General features: G+C 37.4%; 1 protein-coding gene across 1 annotated transcript in view; it reads left to right on the forward strand.

The window, feature by feature from the left end:
• The window catches only part of CDH12 (cadherin 12), an 864,422-nt gene that overhangs the window by 282,450 nt on the left and 564,600 nt on the right, over positions 1 to 17,372 (forward strand). Inside the window, exon 3 of the mRNA XM_054020329.1 lies at positions 6,845 to 6,945. The gene's annotated coding sequence lies outside the window, so the exon portion shown is untranslated. The remainder of the gene's footprint in view (positions 1 to 6,844; positions 6,946 to 17,372) is intronic.

Below are 17,372 nucleotides of genomic sequence, written 5' to 3' on the forward strand. Positions count from 1 at the left end.
ATGAACTTATTAAACTCAGTCTTGAAACAAGTTAGGTATTTTGCCTCCACTCTCCTTCTCTCCTTTAATTTCAAGCTTAAACTTATTTTGGCCAGTTTATCCATTTGTTCTTATACCAGCATTGACCCTTAACTTAATATTTCCTCTTCCTCCCTGGGGTTTCTTCCTATAATGTATTTATAGAGATCAATCATATCTCCCCTTTACCTTCCTTTGGTTAGGCTAAACAAGCTAAACTCCTTGAATCTCCTCTCGTAAAGTAGGTTTTCCATTCCTCTGATCATCCTAGTAGCCCTTCTCTGCACCTATTCCAGTTTGTATTAATCTTTCCTAAGCACTAGAGACCAGAACTGCACATGGTATTCCAGATGAGACCTCACCAGTTCCTTTTCTGACATCACTAACACTTCCCTATCTCTATTGGAAATACCTCAGTTGATGCATCCTAGGATTGGATTAGCCTTTTTCACAGACACATAACATTAGCAGCTGAGTCATGTTGTGATTGATCAATGCACCCAGGCCTTTCTCCACTGTTGCTTCCAGTTGATATGTTCACAGTTTATAGTAAAAAATCTTGTTGTTAGTCCCCAAGTGCATGACTTTGCACTAGTAAATTTCATCCTATTTCTATTACTCCAGTTTTCAAAGTCATCCAAATGTTCTTGTTTGAAATTCCAATCCTCCTCCATATTGTCAATGTACCTCCCAACTTTGGGTCACCTGCAAATTTTGTTAGTACACTCCCACTGCCAAATTCATTAAATGACAACGTTAGATAAGCTCAGTCTCAAGATGATGATTTAGTAAAGTAAAGGATGGAAAAGCCTTTCTGTCTATGATCACAGTCTGTCCTCAACTGATTTTGCACATAAGCGTGATAAGTACAAAAAGCTCATCTTTATCTTAGTTGAAAGTCTTTCCTTTATGACGAATACATGCTGGTGCACAATGGACTTGACAAAGAAAGCAAGCTGGAATGCCAGTCCCACAAATAATACAGCAGAACTGAATGCATCTAAGAGGTAGACAAGTGAATTGCCTGATAAATAATTAATCCAACCAGAGTGCAATATATTTATATGTACCTATAATCAAACAATGCGAGGTCCTTTTAATCTACATTATTCATAGGTCCATATCTTTTATGAGATTGTATTTCCTAGTCACTTATCCACCAATAATGATTTTTTATTTGATTTATTTGAATTTACTATAGTAATGTGCCTCATCTCCTAAACTTCCAAGAGTATTATGATAGGTCCTCTGTATTTTCCCTTTGTTTGATTACAGTAAGACTGACAATATCCCAATATGTGTTGATCATTCTTTTGAATTATCAATACCTCACTTATCTAATCTTACTTTCCAGTTCTGAAGTGCCTGACCTGAAGCACAGGATACTAATGTTTGTCGGATTTTTACTTTAACTTTATTTTAAGAATACAGCCAGGTTGATGTGACATCAAAAACAGCAAGATTAAGGTTAAAAATAATAATTGACCTGTCTTCCTTTCTCTCTTGGATAGCTGTCTTTTATATATGTGAATCAACATAAACTTTCTCTGTCCACTCATTCTGTTCCTGTGTACTCTGACTCCCGTCTGAGGATCATTCTGAACACCCAGTGCTGAGGTCTATTTTGGTTTGTCCTCAAGTGTCTGGAATATATGGCCACTTCACTTCCCATAACACCTGGCAGGCTGTTCATGTATGGAGATTTTCTTAATTAATGCACCATATTGTGGCTGTTCAGGAACAAGCACTAGAATACAAAAGCTGGTGGCACTATTTTTTGTTTGTTTGTTTGTTTTATCTTGGAGTGGAGGAGACAACAGAAACTGTGGAGTAAATAGATACCTGTCAACAGTCCCAGGCCTTTGTCTGGGACATCCATATCCCCAGGGCTGTTGGCAGACATAAAAGATCATGAATTACAATGTGTTTTACACCATTCTGGAGTATAATATTTTAAATAATAGTAGTTTATGTAAGATTTGGTTTTCATTCAAAAAGTAAACAGTCCTCTTCCAATTTCATTTCCAATCTGCAACCATTGTAGGTAGTTTGTGTCAAGGAATTCAGCCAAAAAGGTACCGATCAGAGGTCCCCATTTTTGCTCATCCCTAATCTTTAGCCATTTATTCTGTTATAGTGTATATCCTGAATAAGCATTCCAGCTCTCATTAATTGTTAGAAGTTTTAGTAGAGTTCCAAATATGTCAAGCAGAAAGGATAGAGTAGAGAACTGTAATTTAATCTAGTCTAAGGTAGATGACCAGTTAATTGTCTTGTTTAAAAAAATATTTCTCATTCAAATAGCACAGTATTCTGCCAAGTATGCAGGTTCTATATCATTTAGTTCAACAAGATTTCTCCTTCAATTTCCTGAGGGATAACAATCTTGACAGCATTAACTTTGTTTTCTAAATGTTTTTCTAAACTTCCCTGTGGTCATGAGTATTTTCTGGTGTATTCAAGCAGTATAGTTCTATGTCACAGTCTAGACTAGATGATAAAACCAAACCATACATTATATTGTGTGTGCTCATCTTTTCCTCCAGCTAGGCAAACTGAATAGTTAGAGACAAGATTTTTTAAATGAAATCAATGTAACTAATAAAAAAAATCAGTACTACAATACCAAAGAAGTCTTTATTTGGCAATATAAATCACTCTAATCTCTTTCCAGTTGTCAGTATTTTTCAGTAGAAAGTGCCAAGCAGAAAACAAATGGGACTGTGCACTCACTGTATGTTAAACATAATTTTAAAAAATAGGGGTTTTCAATGTTAATGCTAAAAATCTAAATATTTTCTGGCTTTCAAAATTCAAGTAGTATAATATTCATTTGTATATTAATACACATATCTGTCTTCCACATCAGCAGCCACAGTATTTCTTAAGAATAGTGCAGTGTGTGTAACCCTAAGCAAAATTTTTGACTTCTGTTTTTAACTGATATCAAGAATTATTGATTCAGGAAGTTAATATTGCTGATACAAAGCCCAGATCAATAGTACGTGACACTGACATGATGAGAAAAACGTTTATATTATTACCGTATAAATTTGTTAGGAGAACTTCTGATGACTTCTGACTGCAGAGGGAAGGTGAAAGTGAAAATTTGATGTGTGGGTGTGCACACGCGTGCATGTTGCAACAGATCAGATGTAAAGCCTGAAAAGGCAAAACTACGGTAGACAGATCAAAGGAGGTTTTTGTCACGCTTTCTATCAGGTGGCAGATTCAAAGAAACAAAGAGCTTCTGAAGGTTTCTTTGTTACTTTCTTCTAAACATGTTCATGTTTTAATGTGAGTTAGAGAATTCTGCAGGGTCACCAGTAAATTGTTAAAAGGAAAAGCAAAATTTTGTGTTGTTTTCTTCTTTTTTCTGGGAGTAAAAACTTGATATCCAAATCCTTCTTGCTTTAACACTGAAGTCAATAGGATGTCTCATGAGCAAGGTGAGCAGGACTTTGCGAGAGCCGGCTGAAATTCGGAGCTTCCAGTTTTCAGGAAAAATTGTCATTTTGAAATGTTCCATGAAGAGGACATTCAATAATATTTTTCTTTTGAAAACACAGAAACAATGTTTCTGGAAGGAGTTGCTCAGTGAAATTGACATGATTCATGTCAGGTTCACTGCTGCTATTTGCTACTGCGCAGCATTGAATCTCAGAAGAATCATTTCAGCAGCTCTTGTGGACCCCAGGGTCCATGACTCTGGGGCAGTCCAGTCATGTGCACTGTCCCAGGGCCATAGATCCCATGGATTCCAAACTCCTGGACCACTGGGCTCACTAGGCTTGCCCAACTTGTGCAACCTGAGAAGCCAGGTACCCTGAGAGTTTGGCCTGAGGAGCCCTGAGATCCCTAGCTTACATCAGGTTTCAAAGGGCTTCCAGACTCCCTGCTGTGGTGCCTAGATCCTGAGAGCCATGGCTTTCAGGCCAGACAGGTTCCTGGGTCCAGTGATAGGGAGTCTGAAATCCCTGAGAGCACTAGTTGGAGCTGGGAGCCAAACCTAGGTTAGAACCATGATTCTCATGGTTTCCAAGCACTTGTGTTTCCATAAGAACATTTTGGGTTCCACAAATTGGTATTTTCCGACCAGTTCTAGATTTGGCTCTCCTATTACATTTTTTGTATTAGATTCAGAGATTTTTGAAAGCAGAAGGGATCACTGGTCAGCTAGTCTGACATCCTTCATAACACAGTGCATATAATTTCTCCCAGCACTTCCTGCAATGAAGGGAATTTATTCTCACTTAAGTGAACACTAGCAGGCCAAATAAACTGAGGTTTAATTAGAAGTTATAAGTTAATGGAAAAATTACAAACAAGGTGGGTGAGTTAATATCATTTATTGGAACAATGTCCACTGATGAGAAAGACAAGGTTTCGAGCATACACAGAACTCCTCTTCAGGTCTGGGAAATGTACTCACAGCTAAAGCTGTTCCACCTTGTATTTAACTGTGATGCTTGGAGTATGTTTCGCAGACCTGAAGAAGAGCTCCATGTAAGCTCGAATGCTTGTCTTGCTCACCAACAGAAGTTCATCCAATAAAAGATATTGCCTCATCCATCTCGTCTCTCTAATATACTGAGATCAACATGGCTACAACAACATGGCATACAAAATTACATACAAATCACTTGGGACCCAATCCTGCTTCCAGTGAAGCCAATGGACATTTTGGTGCTAGCTTTTGTTTAAATGGCATGGTATTGATAACCCATACACAGAAGATGGATTGACTGTTATGGGCTCAATGATGAAATCAATGGGAATATAGCCCAAGTAAGGACTGCAAAATTGGGCTTTGTATTCATAAATGCATAATTAGCATTCTACTGTCTTAGACAGCTATGTAATAAAATGCATATTTGTAAAATATAGCTAGATTTGTGGTAGTTTACTTCTCTTTTCTGCCTGTACTATACATCAGTGGGTTTCAACCTTTTTCATTTATGGACTCCTAAAAATTTTTGAATGGAGGTGCGGACCCCTTTGGAAATATTACACATAGTCTGTGAACCCCCAAGGGTTCCACAGACCACAGGTTGAAAACGACTGCTGTATATATTTGTATGCATAGATTAACTATTTTTGCTGTGTGCATGTTTATGCCAGTGTTGTACATGCATTGATGGACAGTGTGATCTAGTAACCCACATTATCTATCATGTGAAAATAACATGGGATACCAAAGATAGACGGTGAAAAGTTGCTTGTCAGCTCAACTCTATTTCTGTCTCTTTTTATCTTTCTTCTTTTCATCTAGGCATTCACAGTCTTTCCTTATTTTCCTCTCAGCCTTAATTATTGTGGATTTTGTTTGTTTCTTTCATTTCCTTTTTCTTTTCTACTCCTTTCTGTTCTCTGTTTCTCTTTTTCGTTTTTCATTTCATTTTCCTTCAGCAACTCCAGTGCACTAACAACTGAACAAGAAATTGATGAAGGATCCTACTCTGATTAAGTCAATAGCAAAACTCCTATTGACTTCAGCTGCACCATGATTTTACCCCAGAGCTTTCTTGTTGTATTGGTAATGTAGTGAAACTGATTAGCCTTGCATCCAGTGTTACAGAGTGCAGGAACAGAACACTAGTAGAGTTGTTCAGTTGCCAGTGCCTTTAAGACGTTCCAATGGTTATGCTGTTTTCTTTTTTTCCACAAGAGAATGATGTCAATTTCCCCATTTTGGTGCTTATGCTATTTGGTCATCACTGCATTGTGTATTGATTTTGCAGTAAAATAACTCTAACTTCTTGGGGATGTGACTCTGTGACTTTTAAGAGGATGATGTTCATGGAAGTCAGAAACTGATATTCTTGCTTAGCATTAGGCACAGTTTGGGATGGTGCTATGAATGTCCCACAACTCAGCTAAGCCACTTAAGCCTTATCCTTCATGACCATTATTTTTGTTTCTGGTGTTGGAATACGCCTATGCAGAAGTAGCCAGTGTGTACATTATTTAAAAACATTATCAACAGATATCTTGGGTAACTTCTTTTACATTTACCATTGTGACTTGTCTGTCTTTTTCTGTCCACTAGATCATCAAAATCTCAGGGGTGGGGACTGTCTTTTACAGTACTAAGCACATCGTCAATCCTATAATAATCACAAGACTCTATCTAAAGTATTTCACTCATGACCTATTCATTCTTTCAGCTTTGAAGCCAGAGCTGCATAAATGAGAGAGTCACATGGCCTTGCTGTGTTACTTACCCCATTATAGGCTTTCTAATGACATCTTCAGTCCAGTGGTGCACTTGTTAAGTCAGTATGTGATTCTGAAGTAAACCATGGTGGTTACCCAGTTTAACTTCAAAACAATCAGAACGTAACACAGCATTTCACACTAAATATGCAATTAACTCATGTCATCACTGTGCCATCCATTAGAGAAATCATTGTATGTTTATTTTCATGCTGAGATGAATGATAGTTGGCATGAAGGAAATACAGACATAACAGTGAATCTACATTATCACAGGTTTCCTAGCATCATGATCTTCAGTAATAATGGGCATTGGCAATAGAAATCCAACAGATTTTTAGGCAGCTTGTTAGAAATATGGGCACTTCAGTGCTTTTGCATGTTTTCTCAGTTGAAGTCCATATACCTTAAGGAGCTACTCCCCCTCACACTTACTGTACATTATACATCAAGATCCAGAAAAAAATTGCAGATGTAATTTTTGTTTGGTTCCCTTCCCCCCACCCCCATAGGACTGAGTATTTTAATCAGATACTTTATATGTTTCTTCATGCATTAAACGTAAACTGTTGACATTAAATATTTTACTTTTGTATGTTTGCTTTGGCAGATTTTAGTGACTGATCAAGTGATGACTTTGGAGAATGAGGCCAGCTAAGGACTGAACTGTACTTCTCTAAGATCTTGGATGATGTGGCACCATAATCACAGGTAGACTTTTCTATTTTACAGTTCTCTGCATCACCTGCTGGAAACCTGTGCTAAATGAAATTATCCTTTCTAAAACAAATCCATTTAATCTGTAGTTTAAAATGCAGGTTTTTTTTTCAATTTCGTTTGTATATAAAGTCGAACCAGTTTTTGCCACATAAAACCAAGAAAGAAGAATGCAGAAATTATAGAGTGTTTGGTGCAAGTCTCAAAAGAAATATTCTGTCCAAACCAGAGTCTTGTACAAGTGACCAGTTCTGCTCACGGAATTATATTTACAGATGCCTGTACTGTATGTCATGCATTTCAGACTGTTTCAATTTACATGCAGATTGGAGGAAATGAAAGTCCTTTTACAGCCTGCTCAGTGCCTCTTAAAGGACAGAAATTCATTTTTTCTTTTTGAGCTTCACTTTTATAATGTTTTTTTTCTCGTAATTGCAGGGTATTACTTTTGTCAAATGAGATATGTCTCATTTCAAAGTCATACCTCAGTAAAAGCTCTTTCAGAGAGGAAAAGAAGACAATGTCACAGGCTCCCTCATGTTTTTAATATTAATATGCTACTGTCTAGATCAACGGCGGAATCCAACTCCAAACTTCTCTTTCTTTATTGATGTCAGGAATCTAATGCTGGGGAACGAGAACCATTGATAATGTTCCATACTTATTTAAAGTTCAGACCAGATGGAGGTAGCCGGTTTTAAGTACTGCTGTCATATGTGTGATGGCAGTTATATTGTGCACTCTGAAGGTGAAATCAAAATAAATTTGGAGTCTGCATCTCAATCCCCAGGAGATGACAATCAATTTAGATTAGCCATTTGGTCTAGTGAACAATTCATTCTGCAAAGAGAGTGGTGGGAGGAGTAGTTGAGTTACATCTGTAATATGGGATATTTGCAGTCATACCACCTTGGTTTGTGCTTCTGTTCAATGTAATGAGGAAAGTAAGATTGAACCAGGTCAGCATTGGATGGGATACCTACAAGGAATGCCTACATGAGGAGGAAAGTAGTGTTGGTGATTCAATAGATGTCTGTTTTCCCTCAGAAGCAGTACTATATCACAGTCTGAGCCTAGTGCTGGGGACAGTGTGATGTTGGATGTGCCATCATTTGGATGGGATGCAAAACCAAGGTCCTGATGGTTTTGGTAATTAAATAATCCTTGTATTTGTCTTCACATTAAGATATTCGTCATGGTGGCCTGCCCAAATTCCATCTTGCAGAATTCCATTCTGTATGTCTAAAACTCTCGTAGTTGCCATTCGATAGTATGTACTTCACATTCTGTCCTAAAGAGTTGAGTGGTAATGGTGTTACAGATGCCACATTCTGCCAATGAGGCAGCTGCATTTCAATAACTCTTCTGAATGCACAGTATGTAGTATGTAAAATACTTTGAATTCATCAGTGAGTCTGGGCCACAAAATTCTGATGAAAAATCTCAAACATTCCAAATTTGGGACTGTCTGGAACTCTGATTTTGGTTCAGCCCTTTCTCCATTTAGAATCCTTCAGGAAAAGCAATATAATAAAATTGGCACATGTCCCTACAATGTGTGTCTCCTCATGGGACAATGTTGTGTATGTCAAATCAAAGCAGACCTGGTGATATAATACAGAGGTCTAATACCTTGATGGTTCTCTTTCCTGATGCATAATTTGAGCTTCTGATTTTTAGTGCCATCAACATCTTGATTAGTTTCTTTGGTAGTTGTGTTCCAGGAGCATGTTGTGCTATCAGCTGTTGAAAATACATTTCCTGCCTCATGAGAATGCCCTAGATAACCTATTACTGTGTGGTTTACTTTGCTTGCTTAATTTTTTGACAGTGGGATTAGAGTTGGAATTATAAATCATGCTTCTTAGGAAATGTTGGCAGACAACATGGCATTAGACATTTTTCTAGTGCTGTTTGTGTCAAGACTTGACAGTGCATGCTTATTATCGGGAATCATGATTCATCATCCACAAAAGATAACAAATAAGGGGGGGGGGGGTAGTGCAGTTGGCTGTTTCAGCATGGAGATTGCCAGCACTTTATTTGCAAGTAAAACTGAAGTCATCTTTTCACTAGAGATTTGAATGCTTGTGTACCTCAGTCCCCTTAAGCCTACTAGGAACAGCTCATCAAATGTGTATATTCACCATAACAAATTTTCAACACTTTTATTCCTAAAATTAGCCTATAAATCAATATTTAGCCATTGAAACAAGGTGTCTATTTGTCAGTTATTGAGTGCCCACAACAGTCGTATCAAAGGGGTGCAGGTGCTCAGCATCTTTGCAAATTAAGTCACTTATTAGGTGTACAAATGTAGCTTTTAGATGCCTAAATTTAGACAGCTAGGTTTCAAATGTTCACCATATGGTATAGGTTAACTTATAGATGTATATACTCATAGAAGCATATAATATGTGTATATGCATTGATATAGGAGTATATATATTTGTGGGGATATAAGGGTGTGTGTGTGCAATTCTAATATTGAAATAATAGTTCAGATCAGTCAGGGCAACAGAAAGATGTTGTGTATTCATTATAGATGCAGAACATTCAAGTGTTTCTTTTGGTCACAGAATTCTCAGTTAAGTTTAGGAAAATCAGTACTAGATTTCTGAACTTTTAAGAGCTTTAAATAAAAAGACAGGGTGATTCAGCTCCCACCCACTTACCATTCTCATGGGCTTTTACAGCTGTAGTAATGTTGTTTGAAAGTTAGCATGACAGGTAGTAATCCAGGTCATCATAATATCACCCACTCTGGGGAGAAACAAACACAGTAAACAAACAAGTAAAAATGTAAAATCCTCTTGTTACAATCAAAGAAATACTGCAGGAGAGATGAAGAGGCAGCTCGACTGTAAGACAACAATCCATAATTTACTTTGCAGATGTCTCTGTAATTTAAGCAGCAGGTGGAACAACCACACAGTTGTAGATGCTCTGGGGAAAGGATACCCAGAGCCTCGTAAATCATGGTGGGGATTAAAAGCAATGAACATTCATCTTCTTAACCTCGTAAAGCAATATTGCAAAGCCAAGGATTACAACTTAGTGTGCATGTAATCTTTGTTCAGGGATAAAAGGTGTCAATTTTTTTAAAAGCTTCTCTCAATTAGCAGTGGCATGTGCCTTCTGGGAAGAGAACAGGAAAAATAGTTTTAAAGTTGATTAAATAAGATTTCCTACCTATTAAAAGAACACTTAATAAGAGCACTTTCCATCAAGAAAAAACAAACTATAAGGGAAGTCTCGATCTGACGGTAGCTTGATTCCCATTAAGCTATACTGGTGTTTTCTGTTTTATTTCCTTCTGTGGAAGCTAGATTTAATACTCAAGAACTTCAGCAAAAATAGAATTCACACATTATAGTCCTGGAGTCTTAAACCACTTCTTGTCCTACAGGATTTGTCTTTCCTCTTCACAGGAAAGGTGGAGCTTTAAGGCTTCAAGGCCAAGATTTATAATACCTAGTTAGTCTCTTAATTCCCTATTTAGCCACCTACATTAGTTGGCCTCATTTTCTAAAGTGCTGAGCACCCAACATCACCCACTGATTTCAACGGTGCACATTGAAGTCATTGTGCAGCTGGTGCTTGGCTCTTTTGAAAATCAGGTCATATATTTAGGTGCTTAAATGTGGGCTTAAAATGTAAATGTGGGCACATCTTTTGCAAATTTTGGCCCATGACTGTACATAGCCTCAAATTATTTTGTTTTCATCCATCTTGTTTTCTGAATGGTCAAAACAAATGTGATTTCTTTTTTTAAGTTATCCGTATCCCTTCGCATTTTAAAACTTTTAGCCACTTGAGAAGTTTGATGTCAAATTGTAAAGAAGTCTGACACTACTTAGTCTCATTCTTGCTTCCTCTTCCACCACAGTTTCCTCAGCTTTGAAATTATTATTTATTCATTTTCTTCTCAGGTTTCTAATGATGCACTGTAGATAGTTGTGTGTCTCCTCTATCCCCTCCGAGGAACCCCCAGTCTAAGATGCAGATGCATCCCATGTGATCATAACTGGGCTTTCCCCCCAAGTATTTGGGAGTATTAAGTATTAGATAAGCAGGAACATGTGAATAATGCAGTAGTTAGGTACAGAGGTTTTAATAGTGGATAATATTTGGACCTTTAAAACAGAGTATAACACCCACCTCCACCTATTCCAACATTCCACTCTGATATCATAGAACCCCTTACCCTATGTTGCATTCCCTCTGCTCAAACAACTTAACTCTTCCTCCAAGATTTTAGATATCTTTTGCCTGGGGAGGTAAACAACCTTCACCTCTATGTCTTATCAGATGTCTCATGGGACTGTATTTCCTCCTCCTCTTTCCCTCAAGATCTTTACAAAGACTTTCCACAACCTGGGTGCCTTTGAGGGTTGCCTTTTAAGGTCCCTAGAGTTCTAAGGGAAGTCTTATAGTGCCAACACTGGCTCTGAGAGCCCTTGTCTGTATATGAGAAAGGTTGGGTATGGGAGTAAGCAAGTATTGAGGTTATTTGTGAGGACATTTATCATTTGGGTTGCACATCCATGTCATTCATATTGCTTGATATTGTTGTTTAAGGCCCATTGCCTTCAATGTGATTTTCTGGAATTCAAGGGATACTAGATCAAGACCTGTGATTTCAGAATCTGAAATCGTGAATAAACTTTTCTTTTGGAAAAGGATGATTGGGCCCATCATAAATAATGTTTCCCTGGGAACCATGAGCCAGAGCTTTAAAAGAAATCAAAGACCACGTTGAGAGTAGGAGGGATACACCTTTGAAAACAGTTCATGGATAATCTTATCTCCATAACCTTAAAAATAATCATGCAAAACTTGAAAGACCTCAAACAGTTTGAGCCCAATGTTTGGACTAACACCGTGGCCAACTTAGTTCCTGGTGTATCTCCATTGACTTCACTGGGAGCTTGTTAGTGGTCTGCACTTGTGAAAATATGGCCACTAAAAGCATCTAAATATGGACTTTAAAGCCCAACTTTAGGCATCCATTTGTGAAAATCTTGTCCTATGGGTCTGTCTATCAGGCAAATGTATAAAAAATGGTTGTATCTGAGATAGCATTTTGAATCTGAGCATAAAGATCAGTGTTTTCTGTTGTATAGTTCATGTGATTGGTTCCGCTTTTTTCAGGTTTTTTTTTTTTTTTTTACTTTTATTTTTTACTATTGGGGATTTATGTATATTGAGTCCATCTTCTTTTCCCCCTCCCCAGATCTCAGTTTATCCTGAAACTCAATTCATAGCTAATATTGTTTATTTAACTGTCTGTGTCTTTGTAATTTGGTAACTGACTTCCAATAAAAATGAGTAAAAGGATTAAAAGGTCATATTGAAAAGGAACTGGCTACTGCCGCACCACTTTTCTGGTAAGAGGATATGAGACCTTGATCCTCCAGTTCACTCTTTACTACAAAGAATCAATCCACAAAATACTTTACCTGTTGATGATCATTACATTAACTGCAGGTTTATTTAACATTTGTATTGTGGTAGCACTCTCAGGCGTTCCCCTGAGAATGGGGACTCCATTCCGTTGGATTCCATGCAAACACATAAAAAGATGGGGTCCCTATTAGAGCTGGTCAAAAAATTATGTTTTGTTTGTTCCAAAAAATTAGTGAGCACCTAATTATTTTTCCTCTGGCTACGCTGCAGTCAGAGGTGTGATTGTCTACACATGCTGCATACCCGAGCAAGCTTTAATCTACCTAGCTTGGGTACTAATAGCAGGGAAACTGCAGCACTATGGGCTTCAGAACAGACTCGCTCACTACATGTGCACTTGGGGTCCCAGGTGGGCAGCCCAGGCTGAATCCTGTAATCTGACAGCTCCATGGCTATTGGTACTCACTCTAGCTAGATTAAAGATAATGCAGATACGCCTACATGGGCAGCAATCATACACACCAATTATAGTAGACATACCTGTTTTTTTCTCCTCATTCTCTCCCTGTTATTCTTCCCAATTCTCCTTTTCCTTTTTTCACCTCTCCCTCCCTCCCTCCCCCCCACCCCCCGTATTTTGTCCCTGAAGAAATGGGGGAAGGGATATTGGGAAAGAAAAGGGAAAAAAATCCTCTATCTCCTTATTTTGGAGTTTTCTTTTAACAAACAACTAAATCACACAACACAACATTATAGAGCTGCAATAAATACATCAACAAATAAAATGATCTTTCTAACATTTTCATTTTTGAGGGGAAAATAGAGATGTGTGCAATTCCCAAAGTTTTTTACTAGTTCCAGCCCTGGCCTTAAAGAGCTTGCAGACTAATTTAAGACAATGTATAACAAATGTGTGATGAATAAAAGAAGGGATGGATGAGTAAAGATGCAGGTAATGTCGATTAGTGGTAGTATAAGCTAGTTGTGTGCACAGCTTGATGATTCTGAATAAACGGCTGAGCTTCAGTAAAAGAGAATAATGTAAAGTGCTAAAAGCAGCAATATTTTTGGGGGAGGAAGGCGGTGAGCAGTGGTGTTTTCCTAAGCTCCACCCAGAAAGAAACTCTGCTCACTGTATATCTTTAAAATCACATTCTCTTTCCTCTTTCTTCTGTACTTTGATCAGCAGTGAAATAGTTCAGTGCTGACATTTAAAGCATCATCATCATTAAACTTTAGAATTAACAATGCATTGAAATGAATAAAGGGCCATTCAAATCTTTCTGGGCTATTGTTTATGCTCTCTTCAGACTCAGGCAGACATCTCTGCATCATTTTACACTTAGTTAACATTTGCTGGTTATTTTTTGCAAAGACTTAATTTGGCAGGGGGAGGGCAAAGAAAGAAATCCTGGGTTTGAAACAGAAGATAAATCATCAGAGTGTTGGTTTGCTGAAATGCTACAAGCCAGCTCAGCTTGAGCCTTGCTCCCCTCCACCCCCTTCCACCCCCTCAAAAAATTACAAAACTTTAAAGGCTTCACATAAAACCATTTTACCTCATTCATGAGTAATTATATTCTTTGATAATCCAAACAGATTGTGTTTGACTTGCACTTTTCCCCCTATAATGGAACACTTGCTTTTTTTAAAAAAATGATGACCATTCCTTTGCTTTCTCTGAATACATAGGTTTTAATTTAATTGCCAATGTTGCCCTAGGATATTGATATTTCATTCCGTTTCTGCTTGATAATAGAGAGAATGGATGTGGACGTTACTTTGTGTATCTGGTACGTTAGACAGCAATGATGTAGTTAATGAGATGCTAAAACACTACCTTTTTATACCTTTTTTATTTAGATTTCTTTTTAATTATATGATTGGAAATGCTTTGTTACAAACTTTATTTTTTTCCTACCAATATTTTCCTTTCTTATTGTAAAGCACAGCATACAATTTCTCTCCACTCATATAGGATACAGTCCAAGGTGTCTGTGACTCCTTTGTTACCTTGCTTGATATCACTATTATGGATCATGCAATCAGTTATGACTGCATAATTCATTAAATGGATTAGAGAGACAAGGTGAGAGAGGTAATATCTTTTATTGGACCAACTTCTGTTGGTGAGAGAGAGAAGCTTTTGAGCCACACAGAGCTCATCTTCAAGTCAGATTGTTAGTTAACTTGTGCGCCCTCTGCTGGTTTATTTTTCCTTTTCAATGGCTTCTTTTTCTATAGATATATGCAAACAGTAACTTTAACACTTTGATGGATCCAAAATATGCATGTAAGAGTGATTATATGTGTACGTATGCATGTGCAACACTGGGGCACTGGTTACATATCCATAGCTAAGATTGAGTGATTTCTGCATATACCCATGCACACACAAAAACAAATATGTACATTTCAAAAGTGGCTAATGGGTTGGAGTGCTTCTAATCTTGAGAACCCAACTTCAGACACTTTAAAGAAGCCGTTTATAGAATGTGGGTACTCACACTTTTTGAAAATGAGACCCTTAAAATGTCTGAACATTTCTAGTCATTTCTGAAAATGTAGGCCACTGAATTTCCAGTTTTTGAAAATATTTCCATTTTAGGTTGTGGTTTCCAAAAATTGTCATTTTTTGCCAAAACTTCTCTATCTACTCCATAAAGATGAGCATGGAATAGTAAACCAGTTTTACAGGAAATTTCAAATATGTCTGTTTCCCAGGGTTGAATTGGACCCATATTTCATGAAAAATTGTAACATTTTTATCTGTTTTAACAAAATTTTATTGAAATAGTTCAAAACTATTATTTAACCTTTTCATTTACTGAAAAAACCACAATTTTCAGTAAATGAAACCATTGAAATTATTAGTAAACATTTTCATTTACCCCAAACAATGTTTTCAGTAAAAATGTTTGATAACCCTTTAAAAAAAATCAATTAAAAATGATAAAAATGTGTGGGAAAATTAAATATTTGGAAGATATTGACAATTCTGTGGTAAAAGTTCAGGGTTTTTTTAAATGGCAATATTTCATAGGGAAAAGATTTTTGCTTGAAAACTTTCAACTAATTTGATTATTAATAATACTAATTAATAACACTTAGCTCTTAATGCTTTTGATCAGTAGATTACTATTTTATAGAAGGGGAAACAGAGACACATGGTGGTAAAATGACTTGCCTATGATCACCCAGCAGGCCAGAGCCAGAAACAGAACTCATGTGTCTTGCATCTCAGTCCACTGCTCTATTCACTAGGAAACAATGCTTCTGTTTGTGACCCCTTTTTTATTCCTTAGTCCATTTAAAAGCCTATTTACATTCTGGGATTGATGGACACAGCCCCCCAAAGTAGTGGAAGGCTGTCTCATTGGAGGAGGAAGGGACCACAGTATCAATACTTAACTAAGTACAGTTGGACAAAGCATGAACAAACAAGAATGGGGGTGCAAGTCACAGGACCTAGATGTTGCCCAATGCCTGGAGGAGGAGTCCAAGGGGTCAGTGGACCCTGCCCAGTGAAACTCTGACTGACGTGGAATGTGGAATATACTGTTACTGAACACAGACAGTACAGTCAGGAGTAGTGCAAACTCCTCTTAACAATGTGCCACAGTCCTGATTTGAAGGAAATGGCTGAGGGATGAGAGGATAATTCAGTATCCATTCCATGCCCACAGCCCTTGATATCTCTGCTGTCATTGCCAATTGGACCATTTAATTAAGGTCTATATTGACACAATCTTGTTTCATACATGCTGTGGAAGAATTATTAGCTAGTGACAGTCCAGGGTTGGACAGGATTCAAACCAGTGGTATAGGAATGATGGATCCTGGTCTCCCAACATTCCCCTTTTAAAACTTTTTCCTGAAGCACGCATTATCCACAGTTCTTTGTATGCTTTTTTTAAAAAAATATATATAACATTGTTGTATATGTTCTTTAAGCTGTGGTCCTGCAAGATAGTGATCCATTGAAATCACCCAGTCTGCCTGGGCACTATCAATTGTAAGCTCTTTGGGGCAAGATCCTTGTCTTCCTGCATGTCTGTTACGTGCTCTCGCACACTGGTGCCATATAAATAAAGTATTTTGCTATGTTTCATTTCATGTACAAAATAATGTAAACTTGTTTCACCTGCAGCATGTCTAAGTGTAGCACAAATAGCCTATTCCCTTTTGGGGTGTATGAAAGCGTCAGTGGTGCTTCCTGTAGTTCTACCACTTTGTATGCACTGAAATAGCCTTGCACATGAGAATTTACCAAGACTGCACTTATTTTAACTGATATTGACAGTTTGTACAATAGGCGGAGGAGCCCTTTTAGAGCCTGAGCCTTTGTACCATTACTCACCTGAGTAATCTTGATTCATGCTTGCTGAGCCCATTGGGATCAACGGGACTACTCACCGAAAATATACTTGTTTGCAAGGTCAGGACCTAGCTTTTCAATTACTGTACATTTATGTACTTTTAAGAGTTATTTAAATATGCATTACCAAGATGAACTATTATGAGGATTCAGACTTCTGTGGTTCATTGGGTACATAGTATGTACTATAAAAATAGTAATAAAACTTTATGGAAGAAAAATAGACGTATAAAATTGTCAAATGATTATTGTAGAAGATATGGGCTATCAATCATCTCTATTATATTTCTAAGTAAAATGTATTTTCATCTCTGAAAGACCATAAACCAAAAGAGGAAATTAAATACATACAGACTATAATAAGTTGATATTGTGTATGTCCAAAAGCCAAGGACATTCAGAAATGGAAATCAGTGGCTGCAAAAACATTGTGCTATATTCACTTTCAAATACCTGGGTGACTAAACCTGCTGTAAGATCTTCAGCTGGTGTAAGTCTCTGCATAAGGCATCCAAATACAGAAGTTCAGCCAAGCATTGCTTGAACTTACTGAAACTCCTTTCTAGAATTAAGCTGTTTAAGCTTATAGTGGAATGGCTTACATTGCTGCCCAGCACTATACGAGTATAGATTT

Source organism: Malaclemys terrapin, chromosome 2 (assembly GCF_027887155.1).
Source record: "Malaclemys terrapin pileata isolate rMalTer1 chromosome 2, rMalTer1.hap1, whole genome shotgun sequence".
NCBI classification, from domain to species: Eukaryota; Metazoa; Chordata; order Testudines; family Emydidae; genus Malaclemys; species Malaclemys terrapin.